Here is a 16,291-nt window from a genome sequence, read left to right on the forward strand (position 1 = left end):
TCTTTTCCTTCAATTCTGCATCACATTTTACAACAGCCTTATACTGAGCTTCAGAATATTACATGGGAGTTGAGATGATAACTATGAGAACTATATTTTGTAAGAATTCCCCTCTGTGTGTGTGTGTGTGTGTGTGTGTGTATTAAAGCATTAATCACTTAAATTAGCAATGTAATTCTTGTTCCTTTCTGGAAGATTTCGTCATGTGCTGTAAGAATGGAGGAAAACAAGAGACAGGTAAGGCAATACACTCAGCACAGATTTCTACAGTAAGTCAGTACTTTTATTTAGCTGTACATAAACAGCCTTACTCTTACTTAGCAGGGATACCTAAATTGTAAATGTTGTAAAAACAGCTTTTCAGATTCTCATAACAAGCAAGATGAGGACCTGTCTGATCTCCAACCGCTAGATCTTGTGCAACTCCGCACTCATGCAAGTTACAGTACTTACATTAGGACTAAACTGACATCTGAGTAATTTTTCCAATGGGATTTACCAGATAAAGGACTCTTACTACTTGTAAAAGGCAGGATTGTCTCTGTAGTCATAGCACTTTTCTTCAGTAAAAGATGATAATTTCTTAGACTTATCCTTACTTCATATGACCCATAACGACCCCAAGTTTGATACTACCTTGATTTGATAATGCCTGATGAAAGAGTTCTCCATTGCATCTTCCAACAAACAGAACTGTCAATTCCCACAGGAAAACTGAGGATCAACCTTACCTAATCCTAAGACATGAATAACTGCATAAAACAAGTTTAGGTGTTTTTATATTAGTGGGGATTTCAAGTAGAAGCTGCCTGTTCAGAACTCAATCCTAGCAGTTTTTCAAGTGTCTTATTCAGGTTATTGCAGAGGGACACATTTGACACTTCATTCCTCAGTGGCTTCTCAGAAGAGACCTGTAAACAAAAGTCAATTTCATAATATATACATATGTATATAATACATATATATATATATGTATATGGCTGCAGCTTATATTAATAAACAGTTCACAAAAGATTATTTTCAGTGGCAACTTATCAAATTCATTTAGGTGGGCTAAGATTATTTTTTGGAGATCATAGCTGTATGGTAATTTCCAATAGTCTTTTACCAGATTCTACATATCATGTCTTCTTTGATAGGCACATTCTCACACACATAACACCTACTTTTTTGACAAGAATTTCCTTTTCTACTTTTAAATTTATTTTCAGCATCATATTTTCAGTTTCTTCTTCCTCTCATTGCTGTACTGGTAAAAAGTTACACACTATTCCAGCAGTTCAATTTCAGCAGGAAATACTGAAATTTGTGAATTGTAAATGTACATTACAATTTGTTCTTGTGTATTTGTGTATTTGTTGTGTTCTTTTGGTTTTGGTAAATTTTCATGAAGAGTGACATCATTAATCCTAAAATGTAGGGATTTTTTTTTTTAATTTGACACTTCAGCTACAAATTTTATTTTTTAACTTGCTTAAGAAGAACACAAGTTTTGCAAAAAAGATGTTACATTTTATTGTTAATTTTTTCAAGCTGGCTTGTAGGCTTTAATAATCTGACATGTCATATGATGCTGCCAACCCTTCTTTGATTGCAGCAGGTGAAGGAGGCAGTATTTACAGAAAAACAGAAAGTAAAATTGTTGAAAGGAATCAGTAAGTTGAGTGAATACTGCTGGAATTAGCTCTTATTATCAGGCAGAAAGAGATAGTATTTGTGACTTGGTTAGTTAATTATTTTTGCTGTTATTTTTCTACATAAGCTATTGAAATAATTGCTAAATAAACAAAAGTGAAAGGATCTGAACATCCTGTAAGGACAGATGGACCTTACATTGTGTATACATTTCTAAGGTATTGAATTAATTTAATTTTAACAAGAGTATCATCAGTTTCTCAGAGATTAATAGATATTTTTTGCGTGCTCATTGAGGCACATGGAAGGCTGTGGTATGGGCACAAGTTCTGGCCTGTTAACAAACTTCAACTATGTGGAGAAGCACACTTTTTGATTCTATTAGGAAAGTTTCTTATTCTAACGCATGAGGTCACAGCATCTCCGGTTTGTTTGTCCCAAGTGCTTTTGATTTTCTGGTGGCTTTGCTGGGCAGATGTGCTACCTCCATGAAAAATATGAACCAGAAAATAAGTTATTGGTCTTTCTTTGTGTAGTCCTCAGTCTTCATATTTTGAGCGCAGTTGGACTCCAGCAATTTGATATCAGAAAGTTGTTTATGTGGCAGTTTACAACTGTCTCTCCCAGGCAGCAATTTTTCTTATTGTTTCCACTAACACACAGTGCTCTGCAAAACGAAAAACCAAAAAAACTCAACAACAGCAACAAAAACAAAACAAACAAACAAAAAGCAGTGTTCTCTATTTTCATACACAACCACCACCTTCTCCTTGGATTTCCTTCCACAGGATGCACACATGCATGTAGGCACTTATTTGCATGTTAAACAGAAGAGATAAAACTGTTTCTACCCTACACACGAGTCAAACATTGAAAACCAGTTGAACGCAAACACAGTCATTCATTATTCTCTCAGGTATAACAGCTACAACTTACAAGGTCTGAGAGGCAGAGGCTGACACAAATTGCTTTGTCTTGCAAAAGAAAGCAAAGAGAGATAATGAGGGCAAGTGGAGGTTACCGGATGGGAGACAATTATTAAATAAACCACTTGCCAAGAAAATGCTAGAAGGCATGAATGGCACAACACATGCATGACACAACACAACATAAGCATTGAGTGATCAGTTCCTAAGGGACTGGGGCTGCATAGGAATTTTTGGACTAGCTAGGCAAGTAACTGAACAGTGTGTGATATATCAATATAGTGGTTTAAGTTTGAGCTTCCTGGCCAATGCTCCAAATAATGTAATGGGTTTAGCACTGGCTAAAATTGCCACTGCATCTACTAGAATTATTACTCATTTGCTGCCATGAGATATGAATTAGGAGGGAGGGCAAAGCAGGCTCAAAACTTAAAAGGTATAAAGAAAACTTTATGAACAGAATTAAAGAATAATAAGAATCAGAATAAAACCTTCAGAACACTTCTCCTCTCACTGCCTGACTTATTCTCTTTCCAAACCTAGAGACAAAACCTGGGATTTTCAATCAGTTATCACCTCTACAATAGTCTTTCATCAGTTCTTGTAGGGAGAGGAATTTCTCTGGCCATGCCATGGAGACTTCTCCACAAGAAACAATTCTCTTGTGGTTTCTTTATTTTTCCATGAAATTTTCTGCCCAGAAAATCTGCAATCCTGAAGTTCCTCCCATCTTTCACAGCCTTCCCACAGCTGAGTTCATGGGCCATGTCAACTTATGGGGTATTATTTTAAGGATGAGCTGTTCAAAAGCAAAGGTTCTCTTCATCTATCTCTGAGATCATCTTCATCTCTGGGAACAGAGGTCTTCTTCTTCTTTCCCTGGGGGCAAAAGGGTCTTCATCACTCTCATCTCTCTCTGTTCAAGCTTCTCATGGGACCACAGCTACTTCAACATCTGCTTTGCTTTATTATGGATGCCTCTGCTCACATCTACAGTTTGAACACTACATCCCCCCATACTCTTTCATGAATTAAAGGGAATATTCTTGTGTATCACAGTCCATCTCCATGGCCTTACCAAAAGAACTTCCAGCCCAATATTAAGGCATCTCCTCATTCTCCTTCAATCTGAGACTTGACTCTTTCTTTACTGACCTTGGTGTCTTCATGTTATCCTCTACATGTCTTCACTCTGTCCTTTTCTTTCACTTGAAAGAGGATCAATGTTTTGCAAGTTTCATCTGTGCAGTGGAAGAGTTCTACCAGCCAGCTCAAGAACTGCTTTAAGCAACACTTTGGGCAGGGAACTTAAAATGTATGGTTTATCAGTATAATTGTCCTGTTTTTAATAGATGAAATTACAAGTATCTGTTGAAGGGAAGTACACAGAGAACAGTGAGAGGCACTGGGGTGGTTCACTTAGAAATTGACAAGTGGAGTAAGACAGGATGTAGAGGACAAGACCAGACTGGCCCCTGTGTTTGCCACCGAGAAGATTATACAGCCCTGTTGCAGGCAGTAGCCCCATAGGCATGGTAAGGTGGGGACCAAGAAGTCATACCAGACCTCTATCGTTCCTCAATTGTCTTTTCCCTCCAAAATTCAATACAGGGACTAGAGAGAAAGACAGAGTTGGCCTCTATATTCACCACCAAGATATACCTGCTATGGGTAGCAGCCCCATGGGCATGGTAGGTGGGGGCAAAAGGCCACACTGAACCTCTGTGGTTCCCTTTTGTCCACTCCAACCAATTCATGTCACCAATTCCACCAATCATTGTGCTTAAGGGAAACCTGAGGTTGTATTGTTCCCATTGTCCACGCCCACATCAACAGATACTATTATGACTCATCCAAAATTAAATTTTGACTCAAGAGAAGTAAAACATCAAAATCAAAAATGAAAGTTTATTGCTCAAGCCAAATGACTTACAGAAAAGGAAAAGGGGGGTTTGTTATACATGAGCAATGTGATGGTTGGCTCTCACAATTAAGGGACAAATATTATGTGTATATTAAGAAAAGTTTTATAGACGTATAGTTATGTTATTATGTTCTCCCCATAGTTCTCTTTCCCTTCACCCTTGGATTGTTGTCAATGGAAGGGGTATTTGGGAGCGGGCAGGCCGATTACCAGGAGGTGTGGCTTGGCAACACCTGACCTTCAATCAAGTTATAAGGAAATTATCTCCACCAATGGACAGCAGAAAAAGAGTTGACTGACAAGACTTTGGGAGGGGCCAAGAGTATAAAAAGTGGAACATCAATTGTGTAGATGAGCACATAGCAGCTTAGGCTTATGCTCCCAGCATTGCTCTTCTCCTTATTCAGTTTTTTGTTGTATTTTCTTAAGGTTTAATTAACCTTTGAAATTTTAAAAGTGAGGGTCATTTCTTGCAACTCTCATTCTGGTCCAGGAGCCAGTGGCCTAAATTTGCATTCCACCTCCAAAATTCAATACATCCAAGGATTGGTCCCAGCAGAAAGTGGCCAGGATAGAGGAGTCTTGCTGGCCTTGTCTCCCCTGGGCCATGCCTCATACCTGAATAACTGGGGGTATGTGCCCCAGGACAAAAATCTTCCTCTTATTGTCCTCCCTGTACTTGGAAACTTGTATTTGTACCACAATCATATGACAGTCCACTTGCTTTTTCAGCATGTCAACTTCAGGCATGCTATGGTTCTCTGCACACTCTTTCTCAGACTTAAGCACCATCCTGTATGGTCAGCCTCACAATGTCCAAAGAGCTGGATATATTTTTGCAAAAAAAAAACAAACCCAAAAACCAAAACAAAAAACCAACCAACCAACTAAAAAAACCCCAAACAAACAAAAAAACCCCAAAACAAAACCAAGAAAAAAGCCAGGACAAAAGCAGTTGCTGGATTAGGCCTTCTCCTCGCAGCCTTTCAACTGCACAATACACCCTGGGGCTATGCACCTTCCTTTTAAAGCTACATGAAACATTATGCGTTTTGCTCTCAGAGATCCCAGTTTCAAACACCAGGAGCTGATCCCATACAAAAGGTCCTAGAACAAAAGCCCGGCTCCTGCCTCAGCATTCTACTTGGAGCATAAGAAACTGTCTTGGTTTGAGCCATTTTAAAGAGGTGGGCACTCTGAAATCAGTAATCTCCCCTTGATTTCCACCAACCCCTTATCCACCAATAAGGCATGAAATACGAGTAGAGATATGTAACAAAATAACAGTTTACTGACAAATGAGACAGCATCCAGTAAAAAATAACAATAAAGAACTGGTAGACATAAAATTGCCAAATCTCAGGAACCTCGTGGGAACAAAGTGACAAGACGGTGTCAACCCCTAGCAGGAGGGCAGGAGCCACAGAGCAGCTCTAGAAGCAGGTGGAAACTCTCTGGCCTGTGTGGGCTCTGCGCTGCTGCCGGGGGTGGGCGGGAAGGACTGGCCTGTGGGCACCGGCACAGCGTGGCCTGGCCCCAGGAACTCGCTGGCTTTTTTTCCTGGCTGTCCGCAGAGTTTGCAAAGTTCACTTTGAAACAGTTTCTAATTGCAAAATGAGGTGATTTTGTGTGGCTACTGTTGCAAACCTGTTATAGATGGGTAATGCAATGTTTGGCTCTCGCTATTAATGGATGAGTATTTTGTGCATGTTAAGGTAAGTTTTATTGATGTTATTGTGATGTATGTTAAGAAAGTATATGAGTATGTTATGATATATGTTAAGAGAAGTTTTATTGATGTTGTTGTGATTTGTTCTCCCCTCCCTATCATAAAGTCAGAAAGTACCTTGGACTTGATTAGCATAAGAGATCTGATAGCCTGGATGCCTTGGCAGGAACAGAGCTTTGGAGATTGCAGGAAGATTGAATCAAGTAGAAGAGATGTAGCAAAAATATATGTTTGTATGATGTTGAGCACAATCATCGTAGTAAAAAATTACTAGCTTTCCTAGAATGGTATATAAGCAGATGTAACCTACAGTCAAATCAGATTCTGATCACAAAGTCAGTTGTCCCCATCTCCCTTCATCACCAACGCTTCCCCTTTTGTACTGTTGCCACTGGACAGCCTTGGTAGTCAGGGAATTTGGGAGGAGGACAGGGTCATTACTAGGAGGCGTGGCATGGCAACACCTGACCCCCAATCAGGTTTCAGGAAAATGGTCTCCACCAATGGACAGCGAAGAAGAGTTGACTGGCAGACTTTGGGAGGGGCCAGGGCTGCCCAGTGTAATTCCCAAGGGTTTTGGGAATGAAAGGGGGAGCACCCATCTTGTAGATGAGTACATTGCAGCTCTCAACCTGAGCTCTCTGGAGCGGGGCACCTGTGCAACAACTTTTAGTTTTTCTTTCTTCCTAAATAAGTTATCACAGAGACATTTACCACCATTTCTAATTGTCCCAGCCTTGACCAGTGACATGTTTGTCTTTGGAGCTGCCAGGGACTGGCTCTGCCAGACACGGAGGGAGCCTCCAGCAGCTTCTCACAGGAGCCACCCCTGTAATCCCCCACTACCAAAGACTGGCTATGCAAACCCAATACACTGACATATTTGTCTATGTGAGATGCAGATAGAAACCTTTTAGTTTAGATTGACTGCAAGAATGACAGAACATGATGGTGTGAGTAGCTGAGAAGGAAAATGCGTAGCATCAGCATGTTTTGACAGAAGCAATGTGGTGGACTGATTCAATATTGCTGCATTTTCCTCAGCAAGAAGTAGCTGGACATTTCAGACTCTGCAGAGACTGAAATTATGTAATGCTACAAATAGCTGAGCCTGGAAGTGCAATGCACCACACTTGTGTGTGCAGTTGACAGGCTGCAGGGAAAAGTAACTGTGAGTACATGTTTTCAAATGGAAGGGAAAGCAATTGAAATCTTTCTATTCTGGCATATTTTCATTGAGAGAAATGGCCTTAGGATCTTCACATTTGATAGTTTGGAGATAACCATGGTGCACTTACATCTCTGTCAAGCACACACCACCATCAAGTGGACGTTCCCACTGTTGCCATTCAACAGCTTCACTAGACAGTGCTGTGTGCACACCTAAAACCTCTAAGTGTAGCTCCAAAGGTGGAGACGTCTAGTCAGTGTCCTCAAAACACTTGAGTCAGGACAAAAAGGTTTTGCTGACCTTCCTATTCTCTGCACAAACTCCTATTTGCACCACATTCAAACTCCTTCTCAGTTATATGTGCTAATACATTCCATCATACTTACAGAGTCCAGATCCAAACTTGAAAGCATCTGACAAAAAATTAATTCACAAAAACTTGCAGGTGAGAAAGCTGTTGCAATCAATCCATCCAAAGACTGCTCTAAGAGACAAGACAGGTATTTCTGGACTTTACCTGTCTTGGGTCATCTGTCATCTGTACCTGATACACAGGGGCTGTGTGTTTTCCTTTATGTGGAAAAGAGCTCTCATTGTCTTCCAAAAGCAAGTGGCTGTTGGAGTCAGAGGCACAGGAAATATTCCCTTATCTGTGCTGACAGGCTCTGACACTCAAGAGAACACTGAGTTTAACTTAAAACTAAGGAAAAACCTTCTAGAACTAAGTAGAGAAACTGAGATTGTGAGTGTTTAATTTAGACAGAATTATATTGTCACTGTGTGAGAAAGGGGTTTAAGCTGTATTTGTGAAAAGGGTTTAGGGTTTAAGCTATATTAGTGAAAAAGAGACAGTGTGGAGGATTTGGGGTGTTGTCCTTTTCTCCTTCTTCTTCTCCTTCTTCTTCCAGGGTTTTTGGGTAATATTAGATGATTGGATGAAAGAATCTGCATTGCAGAACACAGGTGTCTAATTATTGGGTTAGTAATGAAAATAAGTTACTTGTCATTTCATTATTGGATGGGCTGACACTTAAAAGACCTTGAAGAGATACTTCTTCAGCCATTTTGCACCTTGTTACCCTACTGTACATAGCTCCTCATACTTACTCCTGTAATTATGTAATATAGATAAAGAAAAATAAACATCCTAAGCCCAAACAAGAAAACAAGTTCCTCTCTCGTCAATCTCCATCCTGGGGAGAAGAACTGAACCAGCAGTGACACACCCCAACACACAGCCAAAATTTGGATTCCACTTCCAAAATTCCATCCTAATATCTGTATGTGTATTCTGTGTTACAAAGAAATCTTTGCTATAGGATGGACAGCAAAACATACGTCTCTATTCCTTAGCTTTTGCTTAAAGAAACTGTTCAAAGTTCACTGTAGCTTAGTTTGTGGTAAAATCAAGTGTGGGGTGGGGTCTGCATCAATGAAATGATAAATAGTACACATAAAGCACTTACACATCACTAGCAGTTTATTCTATTGAAAATTATGTTGTATCATTCCTCAAGCAATAGCACCATAGTTTAAATTCCCTGTCCATACAAATTCATAGAATATCATTTGCAGCCAGCAGTTCTTTATCCTGCTGTTAGGATCTGGTTTAAACCCAGAAGAGCCAAGAAAGCTTCTCTTTTTTCTCTGTATAAACAGGAAAGAACTTTGAAAATTCAAAATATACCCAAAACCAAGATTAAAACCAAACAAGGTTAGATGTTGGTGGCAAAAATGTAGTATATTTTATTTAATAGTAAAAGAGGGAAAGAAAAAGGGAAGAAAAAGGAAAGGGAAGAAAAAGGAAAGGGAGGGAGGGAGGGAACTCAATTCATAACTCAATACTTCTGTTTGGACAGTCATTTGGACTTTCTCCATTTATTTTTTCTGTTGTTGTTGCACAAAAGCCCTTTCTCCTTTACCATCTCAGCAACTGCTAAGTTCAAAATGCTTCCTAGAGCAGCTCTGGTTTTATCCACCACTGACTGGCATGGGTCACATTCCCACAGCATTCCCCACTCTCTGCTCCCTAATGGTGGAAAGGGACACAAGAAGTGCAAGGCTAGTCACAGGTTGCTTAGGAGGGCTTTGCTGCTCCTCTGCTTTCCATTTAGTTTTCCAGGAACAAGGCCCTGTGCTTGGAAACTTGTAAGGGAACTCATTGACAAATAGGTGGAGAAAATCCTGTTTGATCTGTGGTATGTGCCATCTTTCTTTTCACATTGGTCATGGAGAGCTTTGTCTTGTTTTTGTTGTTGATATAATTGAGTTTTTTTGCTTTGGTTCTCACCTTTGTGTTTTGGTTCTCATCTTCGTGTTTTCTTCCCTTCCCCAAGGAAAGGCCTGGGCCAGAGAAGTAAAACTTTATTTCAGGAAGGTTTTACTTATTTTTATTATATAGCTGGTGCTAAATGTGCTGTGTTCGTGAATGGAAGTAGTTAATTTTCCAGCAGTCATCAGTTTCATGGAAGTCATGCTGAGAAATCTGCTCCCTCATACATGTGTTGTGTCGTGTTTTTCATCAGGCCTTTCTCTTTAAAGCAAGTACAGCTCTACCTTCCCTTCCCTTTGTCTTTCCCTCTCATGGTTTGCAGGACACTTAAGACTACAGTCAATTAAGAGGGATTACTGACTGGAGGAGACTAGAGACATTACACTTGGTATAAATCTATGCAGCTTCATTGGCTTCAGCTCATTTTGGCTTTGTAAGTGGTATTCCCATTTATCATATTGGACTTATGATGTTATCCTCCTGGATGATAGATGTGTATTGTTCTATGCTAATTGGATAGGTTGGATTGTGGCAATGACTTGTTAGAAAACGAGATAGATTATTTACTTTAAACTGTAGTAATTTTAGTAAATTGTAGTAATTTGTAAATTTAGGAAATTTAGTAAATTGTAGTAATTTTGCTGCCCTGATTCATGAAGTAGTTCAGTGTTTAATATAGAAAGCCATGCCTGACAGTGTTAGACCTGTGTTACAGAGTCTCCAAATTCTGGCATGTCAGTGTCGGTATCACCAGTCATCTTTTAGACAAAATTACTTTGTCCAAGCAGGACCGTGAGTGTGTAACACTGCAAATACCTGAGCTGCTGTGTGGCTCTCACCAAGTATCTCTGTTGTGTCCTGAGCATCCTTTGCACTTCTGACTCTGCAGATGAGAGTTCAGGCTTATATGAGCTACATATGCACTCACAGAAAGTTTGATAGAATAAAACCAATAATAATCAATCATCTTTGGGATATGCAATTCTTAATGAAAGAACTGAGACTGATGGAAAGTAGAGCAAAAAGTGTGTCAAGAACAGGAGCTGAAATGCAGAGCTCTGGTAGGTAAACAAATAAAAAGATAAATAAAAGTCATGTGAGCTAAGCATCAGAACAGAAATGAAGCTTTGCTTGGTTGAGATCCAAGTACAAGTTTATATATTTAGGGTTTTTTTGTAGCTGCCCCGGGCTTTGCTTCTACTAGATAGGGCACTGCAACAGCAGAGCTATCATAGAAAGTTGACAGGTTGGATGAGTGCTAAGCTAAATATAATCTTTTTTAAGCTAGAAGAACTAGAAAATTAATTAGGCTAGCTTAAAGTTTTCACTTCAGGCTACCAGTAGGACTGATATGTAATCTATATGTATAGATAGTTTTAAATTATCAAATTTCTCCATTTTAATGCTCTACTACTCATCAAATAACACACAATAACTGGCAGTGTGATATGCTCTTACACTGCTGCAGATGTATAATGAAACAGGCCAGGTTATGTGGTTTAAGTTAACTAATTTTGTCAACTCATACTCTGTTTACCAAATTGCAAAGGCCTGGGAGATGATGTACATGAAGTCATGTGGTTCAGTTGGAAGCTGTATCAAAGCAATTTACTGCTTACCTGTGATTACCATTAGCAGTCATCAAGTAATACATTTATCATACCAGTTGCTGTGAAAGAAAAAATTGGTATATTTAATTTCCAGTTTTAAAAGTACTTAAGGATGAAAGAGCACATCTTTCTTTAATGTTTATGATGACCTGGCATGCTGGTCTTCTAGAATGACATCTGCTGAAATTTAATAATTCTACCAAACAGGATTCTTGGAGCTAGCTACAGCTTTCTCCTGAATGTTTAACAACAAACATAGGGGGAATTGTCTTAAAAATAAAAAATGCAGAAGACATCAATGAAACATTCTGTCTTGTTTGGTAGAATAAGAACTACAGCCAGGCTGGAAGAGGGTGAAAAGCTCTTCTACAACTGACAGTCTGTTTAGTACCTTTTCACTCTTGTTTTCAGGAGTTGTATACTAGGGATAAGCTTTATCAGGCATTGTGTATGATTGTTTGCTATTAATACCAAAACCACCAGAGCAACTGAGGTGCTGAAGTCAGCTGTTTCTGGGTTAGCACCAAAAGCAAAACAGAAGATGTGACTTCATTATTGTCTTCATGTGTGAGGGATGATAATCAGCAAAGATGTGTTCTTAAAACTGTCCATGCTCTACTCCTGACCTCGTGGTATTCTGCTTGGTCTCTGGTCTAGATTAGAGCAGTTCTGGGGCACAGAGCTTCACATGGGAATTTTCTAATATGACTTGTTGGACTGTCCTGTCTGCAGCATATGTACAACTAAATCCACATCATGCTGCATTGCAGCCTTCCTGAAAAAAACATTTCAAAATCATTTAAATGGGTTTTAGTGAAAGACTTCTTAGTGAGATGACTGTTTATAATGCTGATGGGCATTTCTTTGTACAGAACCCAGTAAGTCCATTTGGTCCCATCTTTCCATGTGCTTCTTCCTTTGGCTATCTTCTTGTCATAGGCTTCATCCCATCAGGTATTCACATGCATTGGCCAGGTTCCCCTGGAGCTTTCTCCTTTCAAGGCTAAATAACTACATCCCTCTCAGACTCTTATGTAATGCCAGATGTTCCATACTTTTAATGATTTTAGTTGCCCTTCCCTGAACTCATGGCAGTATGTCCACGTCTCTCTCATAGTGGGGAACCCAGACCTGGACACAGCAGTCCAGTTGTGGCCTCCCAGGGCTGAGCAGAGGGGAAGGATCAACATCCTCGACCTGCTGGCCATGACCTTCATGCAGCTCTAAATGCTGGTGGCTGCCTTTGCTGCAGAGCCCATTGCTGGCTCCTGCGTAACCTCTTGTCCACAGCAGTCCAACTCCTCTCCTGCACAGCTGCTTTCCAGTCAGCTTGTCCCACTGCATACTGGCATACAAGGTTATTCCTTCCAAGTGCAGAACTTTGACTCCTCTTTGTTCAATTTACGAGATTCCTGTTGGTCCATCCTCCACCATGCCCAGGTGCCTGTGGGTGGCAGCCCAACTATCTGGTGTATCAGCCACCCCTTTCAGGTTTGTTTTCTCCTGTAAAGTTGCTGGGAGTGCTCTCTGGTCCATCACTGAGGTCATTAATGCAGTCATTGGTACTGCTCCTACACTGACCCCTGGGGAACACCATTAGTGCCTGACCTCCAGCAGGACCTCCCACTGCCAACCACAGCTCCCCGAGCCCTGACATTTGGAACTCCTTGCTGTCTGCTTCTCTGGTCTGCTCCTCAGCAGCTGGTCTGGGAGGATATCCAGAGATACACAGCCTAAACCTTGACTTTCAGAGCCTGATCTCTTGGTATGCAGTGATAATGAAACCAAATTGCTCCAGAATTAAGCCCCATCATGCACCAAATGTGTATATAATACACACATGCACCTGTGTGTATATAAAAAAGCACAGCTGGATCTCAGCTCCTGAGCAGGAATATCTGTTTAGTCTGTGTTCATATGAAATCCACTCTTGGAAGCCAAATGCATTTAAATTATTTCAACATTTCATACATTTGGCACACTATATATATATATCGTGAGGCCTTTCTTTAAAAAGGTTCTGTGCATGAATGCTTGGAAACTGCAAGTGAATTTAAGGGTTGTATTCTGTGTCAGCCCAAAATTGACCAGTGAATTGTATTACACAATTCTTTTTTTTAAAGGCTAGAACAACCAATACTTGAATGCGGTTAATAATCTTTCCCAAAACACGTACAGTTTGACCACAGAACACCAAAAGTGGAGAGCACATCAATTTGTATTCCTCTTTGAAAAGTGGGCATCTGAAAAGACAGATAAATAGGTTGTTTTCAGAGGATGCCACTAACTATGCATGATCTTTTGGATCCTCATCCAAGGCCCTAAACACAAAACTTTTTCTAAAGGCAAAAATTAACAACTGAGAGCTGAGACAAGTGCACTGCAGTGGTGAGTGGGCTGGAGATGAGAATAAAGATGGAACTGAAGCTGTTTAGAAAACAGATTTCAAAAAAATGCTTCTCACTGAGTCCCACTACAAGTGCATTGAAAGGAGAAAGCAAAGGTTTAAATAGCTTTATATAACAAAAGACAAGTTTCTGCCTACCAGACTAAGTAAAAATATCTTAAAATGAAGTTCCTTGAAGTAAGCTTGTGATGGAATCAGCTCAGTCCATCAGATGCTGGACTAGGAACCATGAGAGTTGAGACATGTGCTTTCCTTACTATTGCAACACTCAAGTCATTGCATCAGAATCCCTATTTAGACAGAGGCCACAGCAATGCTTACTATTTTAACAGAATCTTTTTATGACAAATACATTTGGGTTTACCTTTTCAGTTATATCTATCTTTATAGGGCTCAAGGTTTAAACCTGTTTGACTGCAAAGAAACTTACACCAACCTAGCTGAAATTCTAATATTATTTTCTCTATTGCATCCCTCTTCCAGCAGCTATTTACACTGAGTCCTGTTTATTATTATTAATACTTATTAATTTATATTTGCCACTAATATTATCTGAAACCTTAGAACACTAGGAGCATATGAGTTAGGAGAAATAGTGTCTTTCATTTCTTATATTTTTTCTGAAGTGGTTGTTTCACTTCCTAAATGTAAAAAAAACCCTAAACAACTGGAATGTATTTTTGTAAATGCCTTCTACAGCTTCAGATTGACTTTTCTTCTGCCTTGAATCATTGAGAAAAACTGTTTACTGCCAAGTTATCTACATGCACATGTAATGGAAAACTGCTCAGTCTATTCATTGAGTCCTCAGAGGTATCGTGAACGTTGTTTATTTCTATCTTTAGCACACTTTTATAAGGTCCTACAGGGTTCTCGTGGCTTAACCAGCTACTATTGGCTAATAGATATTGTTTAACATTCTTTTCTTTATACACAATGCCATTGTTTTTCTTTATTCTCACTGTTCCAGGAGAGTTTCAAGGACACTGCCCTTCGAATTGTTGCCTGGATTGAAAGCTGGGTTGAGCAGACAGGCTTTTAGTAAAATATCATGCTTTTGCTCTGTTAAAATGTTTTCCTAAACACATGAGCTCAAAGAAGCCATAGGAAAACACTGAGGCATCTGAGTCTATTGTAAACTGAAGCAGTATAAATGTTATGTTTGTCTTGGTTTGGAAGACAGGTGTCTGCTAGGGAAAGCAGGAGCCTCCCTTGGAATGAAAATGTAAACCCCCTCCCTCCGAGTTACTATAATTTTGCAATCAAGGGGCTCTCAGGCAGAGATCTGGGGATAGGAATAACAGTTCTTTACTAGTATGTATAACAAGGCACACAAACAACAATAACTACAGCGTTAACAACAAAACAGAACCAGGGACCCCGTGACAGCTTTCTCAGCTGAGACAGGAAGGGATGGAGGAGAGGCTTTGCTTCACAAACCCCTCGGGCAGTCAGTCCCGGTGCTCCTGCAGGGCTCTGAGGAACACTCAGCTGGAACAGCAGGGATGAGCTGAGATCTCGGGCTGGTGGCTGAGGTGGATCAGCAGCTCTGTGGCGGTGCCTGGCACTGCCACACGTCCCGGCAGGACAGGGAGTGCGAGGCCCAGCAAGGAAGAGGGAAGGAAAGGAAGGAGAAGAAGCAGCAGCTCCATCTGGGCGATGGCTAATTCCCTTCTCCAAGCCGCAACAGCTCCGAGTGAAAGCAGTGAGAATTCTGCTCTGAAGCTGAAGAAAACCAGCGAGCCCCCAGCTGCCCCCACCCTCCCTTTTCCTGCCCACCCCTCCCTTCCCGGGCCCAGCCAAACTCTGTGTTTCTCAAGCATCCTGTAAGTACCAGCAGTCAGGTTTCCCTTCTGGTAAAAAACTGGGTAAAAATTCCTTAGGTGAAATGGAACAAAAGGAAGGACACCTAACCCCCAACAATATTAAATTCCAAACCATACAAACACAGCTGAGCCAAGCCTTTCTCTCCCTTTTCCAGAGCAATGGTTAATCACAGTAATTTAATACCCTGGGATGTCTTTTCTTTCCCAAATCTCTTGTTCTAGGCATGTACCAACTGCACTTGTTCATGAGAACTTGGTATCTGTCATATTATCAGACCATGAGAAAAAAAATCTCTAAAGAATTAATCTCTTGATGCTGCTCACTGACATACAGAGGTAACTCAATGCAGGGCTGGCAGCAATCCTGCTGACGTGTTCCCATGTCTTATGTTCAATTCAGAGTTGAACAAGAAGTCACTACACATAGTCCTTTGAATCCTGAAGAGCAGCAGAGAGGAAACAGAGCCATTTAAATATTATTGGTAGGAACCTATATGCAAATTATAAAAAGGATTACATTATCAAACACACACAAAATGATCTTAAGTAACCAGAAATAAGGGTGTTGCTTAGAACATGAATGTTGATAAGCAGCAGGTGGGCATTCAGTATCCACACATAGGGATGACTCCATCCTTCTGTACACCACAGATATGGATACCAGAGACGTGCATATCAGAATTTTTCCATGAGTCCTTTCAAATGTCTTGGAAGGCAAATGAATAGGGCTCTTCTGTGATATTGGCTGAAGAATAAGGAACAAGATTCAACAATATCTGATTCATGTGGTT

Source organism: Pseudopodoces humilis, chromosome 5, assembly GCF_049639895.1.
Source record: "Pseudopodoces humilis isolate 2021_Gansu_Grassland_sample_001 chromosome 5, ASM4963989v1, whole genome shotgun sequence".
NCBI classification, from domain to species: domain Eukaryota; kingdom Metazoa; phylum Chordata; class Aves; order Passeriformes; family Paridae; genus Pseudopodoces; species Pseudopodoces humilis.